Genomic DNA, 9,499 nt, shown 5'->3' on the forward strand with positions numbered 1-9,499 from the left:
ACCTTTAATAATCATTGCAGTTCTTCATGTATGCTTTGATTTTAGATGTTTGATAATTTGATTTATTAAATTTATCATCTTGGATTTTTAGGCTTAACGGGCTTTCAGATAAAAAGTTTGGTTTCCTAAAGGTTTGAAGTGTTTGAAGGAATCAGGTACACTAAAATTATTATTGTAATTTGAAATATTTAAGAAAATGCAAACTTATAAATATCATTAACTAGGAAAGTATTTACCAAATTTAAGTTTTAACTAACGAAAAACTGAGTAAGTAGGTACTTAAAATGTTATGAAATATTGGATAAACAAACTGTGGTCTTTATGTTCAAATTTTTAATATAAAACTGTGTTTTTAGATCTACACATTTTAAAAATGTGATTTTGATTAAAATTCAGCTATGCCCAACTCTCAATATTTCTAACTGTGCACAAAGTCACCCTTTGTCATTTAAAATTTACTATTCTCAGTCTTTTTAGTTGAATCTTTATTTATTTTCAGTCTTTATTGTTTCTTAAATAATTCATTTGGGACTACACATCTTCCTGTTGAGTGCTGCTTTGGCCATGCCTTTCAGCCCTCCTTGAGATAAGTAGGGCTATCATTGTTATTTATTTCAGAATTGTTTGTAGTATCAGTGTTGATTCTTTTAGTTCTTTGATGTGGCCATGCCCTCTCACTGAGTGGTTTTGGCATGTACTATTCTCTCTTTTCAGAATACCATCCATGTAACCCTTTTCTTTATCTGCCTAACTCTTACTTACCCTTCAGTTCTTGGCTCAGGGAGTACTTCCTCCCAGACGGCTTCCCATTCCAGAACAAAGGCAAAAGCAAAAACAGAAATAACTAAAATCAAAACTTCTAAGCAACGAAAACTTAATTTCAAAATACAGTTGACCCTTGAACAACACCAATTTGAACAGTGCATGTCTACTTAAATGTGAATTTCTTTTAATAGATATTTTGGAAAAATTTTTGGAGATTAGTGACAATTTGAAAAAACTCAGACAAACCACATACCCTAGAAATATCAACAAAATTAAGAAAAAGTTAGGTATGTCATAAATGCATGAAATATATGTAAACACTAGACTATTTATTTCATCATTTACTACCATAAGGTATACACAAATCTGTAACAAAAAGTTAAAATTTTTCAAAATTTACACTCACAGGCTGGGACACTGGGCCACACCTGTAATCCCAACACTTTGAGAGGCCGAGGTGGGAAGATCACTTTAGGTCAGGAGTTCGAGACAAGCCTGGCCAACATGGCAAAACCCCATCTTCACCACCAGCACCACCACCACCAACAATAACAAACTTCCACACACAAACACAGACCATGCATAGTCACAATTAAGAGAAATGTAAATAAATGTAAAGGTACTGTGTTATGTCATAACTGCATAAAATTAACTGTAGTATTACCGTACTATTGTAATGATTTCATAGCCACCTCCTATGGTGATTGTGTTGACCTCAAGGGTTGTGAGTACCTGTTTAAAAGGCCATGTGATGCTAATCATCTCCAGGTGACCAGTTTCTCTACTAAATTGTGAATAGCAGTAAAAAGTCATCTCTCGCAGATCTTACGTATTTTCATAATGTTTAGTGTGATACCATTAACCTTGAATAACACCACGGGACCCATTTGAAGTGCCACTAGTGATACTGGTAGTGCTCCCAAGAATCAGAGAAAAGTCCTGATATTACAAGAAAAAGTTGAATTTCTTGCTGTGTACCGTAGATTGAAGTCTGCAGCTGCGATTGCTGCCATTTCAGACAGAAGATTCATCTTGTAAACAGGCAATGTAAACTGACAGTATGGTTAGCAGCCAAGCGTATCCAAGTCACATGGCACCAAAATATGTTAGCATGCAACGTATTGGAGACAGGGCACCAAGGCATGTTACTGGTGGTGAATCTGAACAGGTCTGCAGCAACCTCAATTCTTTCCTCCTCAGAACAAAGATTTCCACCGAGGAGCACAAGGCAGAAGGAGAGACCAAGGCAAGTTTTAGAACAGGAGTGAACGTTTATTAAAAACCTTTAGAGCAGGATTGAAAGGAAGTAGAGTACACTTGTTTTTTTGTTTGTTTCTTGTTTTTGAGATGGAGTCTCACTCTGTCACCCAGGCTGGAGTGCAGTGGCACGATCTCAGCTCACTGCAACCTGTCTCCCGGGCTCAAGCAATTCTCCTGCCTCAGCCTCCCTAGTAGGTGGGACTACAGGCATGCACCACCACGGCTGGCTAATTAGAAGTAGAGTCCGCTTGGAAGAGGGCCACGTGGGCAACTTGAGAGATCAAGCGTGCAGTTTTACCTTTTGACTAGGAGTTTTATACGTTGGCACGCTTCTGGGATCTTGCATTCTTTCTCTGCCCATTCTTCCCTTGGGGTGGGCTGTCTGCATGTGCAGTGGCCAGCCAGCACTTGGGAGGTCAGAATGCACAGTGTGTTTACTGGAGTTATACTCATACTCACGGCATTCTTCCCTTACCAGTGGAATGTCCCTGGAAGATCATATAGTCCATCAGTTAAACTCCATCATTGCGCCTCTTAGTGCTCATGCTTGAGCCCACCTGCCCAACACCTGAGATTTTATCAGGAAGCTGCTGATCACCAGTTTTAGGTGTTTCTATCTACTGGGAGACTGCCTTTCCCTGGTGGCAGCTGTGACCAATTTTTTATTTTATTTTATTTTATTTTTTTTGAGACGGAGTCTCGCTCTGTCGCCCAGGCTGGAGTGCAGTGGCGCAATCTCGGCTCACTGCAAGCTCCGCCTCCCGGGTTCACGCCATTCTCCTGCCTCAGCCTCTCCGAGTAGCTGGGACTACAGGCGCCCGCCACCACGCCCGGCTAATTTTTTTGTATTTTTAGTAGAGACGGGGTTTCACCGTGGTCTCCATCTCCTGACCTCGTGATCCGCCCGCCTCGGCCTCCCAAAGTGCTGGGATTACAAGCGTGAGCCACCGCGCCCGGCCTATGACCAATTATTATTTTAGAGAGAGAGAGTGTGACAACTGCCTATCACCTGATGGTCACCTGATAGTCCCGGTGGGTGGGCGCGGGGAGCTCTCTCCTGCTCTGCTTTTTCCTGACTAGCTACCTACTGTAACAGTATTGACAAATATGCTGCGGTGCTGTACATATATTCTCTCTTCCTTATGATTTTCTTGATAACATTTTCTTTTCTCTAGTTTACTTTTTTGTAAGAATACAGTATGCAATACGCATAACATAAAAACTCTGTGTTAATTAACCATTTATGTTACCGATAAGGCTTCCCATCAATAGTAGGCTATTTATTAGCAGTTAAGTTTTGGGGGAGTCAGATTTATACATGGATTTTTAACTACATGAGGGGCCAGCAGCCCTAACTAACCCCTGGGTTGTTCAAAGGTCAACTGTAGATCTAACTCATGATCCTTACACAACAGTTGGTATACGGAACAAGTAGGACTCCTGACTTAATTGAAATGCAACTTTGTCTCCTACCATCCCTTTAACTTTTATTCACTGGATGTATTTCTCTCCCCTATCCCTGGCCCCAGTGATGAAAACCCCAGCTCACGTGACTTTTCTGTTTACACTAAGATAATAGCCCTGTAAAAATATTCCAAGGCCCCAGTGCAGCTTCTTTTCAGAAATTAGAATGTACATTCTTATCTAAAAATATTAAAGCTTCAAACTTAGTGTTATGTCTTCTTCCCTTGCACCTGCTTCAGGCTGAAAGCCTGCACCTGGGAGATGAGACTTTCCTAGAGCCTGGCTTCCTTCCCTCCCTCCTTCTATCCCTCCCTCCATACCTTGCTCCTTTCTTCCTCTCCTTATCTCATTTCTCCCTTTCTCTCCTTCTTTCTTTTCTCTCCTTCCTTACTCCCTCTCCCTCTTTCTTGCTTCTTTCCCTTCCTTCCCTCTTTCCCTTTCTCCTTTTCTCTCCCTCTTTTTTTCTCCTTCCTCACTTTTCCCTCCCTTTCTCCCTTCCTTCCTCTCTCCATTTCTCCGTCTTTCTCACTCACCCTTTCTTCATATTACTCTTTCTCTTTCCCTTCCCTTCCTTTCTGTCCCCTCCCTTCCCCTCCACTTCCTTCCCCTCCTTTCCCCTCCCCTTCCTTCCCCTCCTTTCCCCCTCTCTACCCTTCTCTCCCTTTCCTTCCCCTCTCCTCCCCTGCTCTCCCCTCCCCCTCCCTTCTCTTTCCTCCCCTTTTCCCATTTCCCTTCCCTTCCCTCCCCTACTCTCCCCTCCCCCTCCCTTCCCCTTTTCCCATTTCCCTTCCCTTCCCTCCCCTTTCCTCCTTTCCCTTCCCCTCCCTTCTTTCCTTTCCTTTCCTCCACCATGTCTCTCTCTTTTTTCATCCATCTCTCTCTTTCCTATCTGTTCAGATGCAACTAGATAAAGTGTTTACCAACACACCGATATTTCTTAAACATCCTTCCATTTCATTAAATACTATTCTAAAATAGCATCTACAATAGTTTTATTGTCTTAGATGATACAAATATACTGTTAGCATCCCATCCTTCTTTGTGTTTAGTGTTGTCAACAACCACCCAGGGCTGATCACTCCTGTATGTATTCACTCACACTATTCACTCCTTCTATTATTTAAGAAATATTTACTAACTATTATGTTCTCAGCATTGTTCTAATTACCATGAGTGCACGTGTTCATCTCTTATTTCTTTAGGATTAAATTCTAAAAGTAAAGCAGCATCCTGTAAGATTTGAATATTTTTAAAAGGTTTTTGCTACACACTTAAGATACGTAACAATTTGTACTCAATGGACTAGAAAGGAATATAAATTCCCATTACTCTCTTGTCAACACTGGGTCTTTCTTTTTAATCATGAACAATTTGAAAGGCTAAAAATGATGTCTCATTGTTGTTGTGATATGCATTTTTGATTAGTAATGAGTTGAATAGTTACTTGCTTAAGGGCTAGAAGTATGAGGGAGTGGTGTATGTGAAATGTCTTTTCTTATGCTTTGCCTAATTTCCACTGGAATGTTTTGCTTTTTAAATTTATTTTAAATTTTTTTTATAATTTGAAAACATTAGGCTTCTGTCAGGCATGTTTATTGCAGCTATTTTTTTCTCCCGAACAATATAATTTGCCCTGCAATCTTATTTATGGTGTTTTATGACATGAAGACATTTTCTTTTTAAATTTCATATAGTCACATAGACACTTTACTTACTTCAAGAACAGCCATCTCCAGGTCAAGATTATAGAGTAACACATGTTTTCTTCTTTTACTATTTTTCCTCTGTTGTACCTTTGAATAATTAAGCCAATTGGATTTTATTTTGGGTGTGAGTATGGGGCAGGGGTTTAACTTTATTATTTTCCAAATTTTTAGCCAGTTTTTTTCCTCGCTTCATTTATTAGACAATTCATCTTTTCCCCATGGATTTACAAATTTGCCTTTTAAATCTTAAATCCCAATATACACTTGTGTTCATTTTTGGTAGTTCTGTTCTATTAATGCTTATCTATTTTGCAGCTAGTAACACCCTATTTCAAATACTAGAGCCTTAGAACATTTTTGTATGTGGTTTGTAAACTTCTATTTCCTACTCTGTAAAGTAAAATGTCTCAGCTAGTCTCACAGTTTTCCAAATGTACATCAGAATCATTTTGTCAATTTTCAAAATAATCCATTGAGATTTCAGTGAGATTAGCTATTACTCGATGAGGGCTGATATCATTAAAACAGTGAGACTTACTTTTGGCTATATGGCATGTTTCTATATTTATTTCCATTTTAAATGTATCTCAATAAAACTATGGTCATGGCATTTAAAAAACTTATTTGTAGATATTTAATATTTTTATTAAACAAAGATTTTAAAAATATATTTTCTAATTAGTCCTTGTTGAAATGTGATAAAATTGTTAAACTTTGTTTATTGCTTTTACCATCGCCCATTTTACTGAATTCTTACTAGCTTTAATAAATTTTAGTTTACTCTTTGATTTTTCTAGGTGCTTAGCATCTGCTAATAAGACTTGTTTCCTTGTTACTTTTTCTTGTTTAATGTGTTGACTGGTGCTTTAGAATTCTGTCATATAATGTTAGTACAATGCATGTTTCACCAAAAAAAAGAATATTTTGACTGGTGACTTATGATGGACATTCCCTTAATAAAAAATAGGTATTAAATTTGATCACATTTCTTATGGGCATTTTCACGATGAGCATTTTGACTTAGACCTAGTCACATTATAAAATTTTATACACTTTCTAATATAGGAAATGCATTGTTTTCCTTGAGTAAATTTCAGTTGGTCAAGGAACATCTTTTAAAATCTCTGGGAATGAGCCAAACTTCCCTATAAAATATGAAAACATGGCAACAAGTCATTGTCTTTTTTTTTTTTTGTTGTTGAGATGGAGTCTAGCTCTGTCACCCAGGCTAGAGTGCAGTGGTGCGATCTCGGCTCACTGCAACCTCCGCCTCCCAGGTTCATGCCATTCTCCTGCCTCAGCCTCCTGAGTAGCTGGGACTACAGGTGCGTGCCACCACACCTGGCTAATTTTTTGCATTTTTAGTAGAGACAGGGTTTCACCGTGTTAGCCAGGATGGTCTCGATCTCCTGATCTCGTGATCTGCCCGCCTCGGCCTCCCAAAGTGCTGGGATTACAGGTGTGAGCCACCGTGCCTGGCCGAATTTCTTTTCTTTTTAAGGTTAAGTAATAGTTCATTGTATGCACAAACAATATTGTTTATTCATTCATCTATTGATGAAGATTGACCTGCAGTCTTTTTAAGGAGATAAGGTTTGCCTTCATCTTCAGTCTCTACTGCATTGAGCTTGAAGACATCTTGGAATTATTCTAGGACAGTAGTTCTCAAGCTTCAGGGTGCACCAGAATCCCCTGGAGAGCTTGTGAAAACACAAATTGCTGGGCCCTGACCTCAGAGTTTCTGATTCAGTACCTCTGGGGTGGGGCCTGGGAATTTCCATTTCTAACAAGTTTCCAGGTGGTACTGATGCTGCTGGTCTAGGTACTACACCGTGAGAACTACTGTTCTAGGAATTCAGTTCAGGTATTTTCCTAGTGCTATGTACTGCATATTATAAAGTAGATGCCCACCCACATACTCTTCTGGGGGATCTAGCCACGCCCGTCCCTGTTGCCTTCAATGACAAGGGGCTGACCTGAAGGACATCTATCTGTAAACTGGCCACTACTTTTGACTTGTGCGACCCCACTCAAAAGTGAGCTAGGCCAATGCCTGAAGAATATGAATGTGGTGACATGTAGGAAAATTGGATTGTGGACCAGGCAGAGTTGGGGTTGATATGACTAGCCTTGGGCTGAAGCCAAGGAAGTCACGGGTGGAAGAAACAGAGTGGACATCCGCCAAGAAGCAGAGATCTCAGTGACCCACCCTTTTATTAAGACTTCCCCTATCCTTGCTGCTTCCTCCCTGCCTGCTGAGCCCATCCCTGCTGCCAGAAAGAATTGGCCCCTAGGCTTGAATTTCAGTGAAGCCATGAAGAGAAAATGCACCATGAAATTATATGGCTCCTGCAAAAGAGGTTGCCATCTGCTTTTTCTTTAGGCCTTTCCCCTGTACACAGTGTATTAAACCATTATGGTCTGGAGCTGTCTCCCCTTCCTGTAATATTGTACACATTAGAAAAAAAATAGTCCTTATTTAAACAAATAAAATGCAGGATTTGAGGCTCTAGTAAATTCCCCAAGGCATTTGTGGATTCTCTACCATTTTCTAAATATTAATGTTAATAATCTGTTAATCGTTTTTCCAATTTCCCTTGTCCCAGTTTTGGGATGGAAATGTATTGCCTTTTGCTGAATATCTATAGGTTTTTCTGTATATATAAAAGCTTACACACAATAATTTGCTTCAACCAATACATGATTTTAATGTCGCTTTTTCTCACCTTATTCTTTACCCTCGCGTTTCTGAACTTTGGGGGAGATGTGATTTTCTTTTGTCTTGGTGAATAAGACAAAAAAATAACAATTGAGATAATAGGCAAAAACCAAGCGAATTAAACCTTGTAAATTCTATTTTATCTTCTGAGGAAGCCCAGCAGGGATTAAACAAGGAGATATTTTGATTCCATTTTTGAAGATGAACTTTTAACATGCCCTTTGGAAAGTACCACATTATCTTTAAACAGAAGGAATCCCATGTTACAAGACACATTTTCATCTCCGTCCTTTTCACTGTTTCCAGACACTAGAAGTGTCCCCTGGCACTGAGCATCCTGTTCTCCCAAGGGGTACTGGTCCGCCCTCTCTAAATTTTCATGGATGAAAGGAAATATGAGACTGTCTAGGAGTGGACACCTGATATTTCTTTGTTGTTGTTGTTTCTTCTTCATATATATATATATATATATATATATATATATATATATATTTTTTTATACTTTAAGTTCTAGGGTACATGTGCACAACGTGCAAGTTTGTTACACATGTATACATGTGCCATGTTGGTGTGCTGCGCCCATTAACTCATCATTTACATTAGGTATATCTCCTAATGCTATATTTCTTAAATTATCAGCTCTGTGTTGGACCTGGCAGGGGTTTCTCAACGTGTACCACAAGATCATCACCTTATTCCCCTATCTCGAGAATGAGAAATGACATTGCTTTTTTTTCTGGTTTCTAGAAGTCAGTCTGTTCCATAAAGGGGACATAGGCACTGTTCCCTCAGGTGCTTCCTCTTCCTTCCATGTGTTGATTTTTGTTCTGATTTTCATTCTTCCAGTGATTTGAGGATTAGGTCGGGGGTAGACGTTATGTTTCTCTACTTGCAGCAGTTGAGATGGATTTTCTTAGGGAGTGTTTGTGTCCCTGTTCGGCACTGCCAGGCTCAAGTGAACAGAGAGGGGAAGAGGTAAATTTGCGGTGGAGCACTTTCACCAGGCTGGGTTTTGTGGGATGTGGCTTCTGTTGTGGACAGTCGTCCAGGCTCACAAAGAGGAGGAGGCTGTTCCAGCACACTCCTCTCTTCTGAGTTGAGCGTGAGTTGGGAGCATGTGCCTGCCCCTCGGTCCGACCCTGGGAAGATGCCGGTGTTAGGTGCATTCCTAGAAGATGCTTCCAGGCCAACACTTGCTTCCTCCCTTCCTGCTTTAGATGTCCTGAGTTGGGGTGGTGTTCTGAGCATCATCTGGCTGTAGACTTGTGAGCCCGTCTTGCAATCTCTCTCCGCTGCTCTCTCTCATGGAGAATTTCCTTAAGGTCTGAAACCTATAGATAATTATTTCCTCTGGTTCTGAGCTGATCTAGCTTTTCCTTTGACCTTTTCAATAGGTATTTGGAAAAGGCGATGGCCAGTGAGCCAGGGTGGCTGTGTTGAATGGGAAATCTCTGATCTGACTGGGTTTCTCATTTGTTCTTTACCAAATCAAGACTCGTCTCTAGAAATCAGCTTTTAAAAAGCAACAGTTATCTCTCTCTGGACCCCATCATGTCAGATTTGATTCTCAAAATGGAAAGATCCA

The sequence above is a fragment of the Hylobates moloch genome, unplaced genomic scaffold (assembly GCF_009828535.3).
Source record: "Hylobates moloch isolate HMO894 unplaced genomic scaffold, HMol_V3 SCAFFOLD_19, whole genome shotgun sequence".
Taxonomy (NCBI): domain Eukaryota; kingdom Metazoa; phylum Chordata; class Mammalia; order Primates; family Hylobatidae; genus Hylobates; species Hylobates moloch.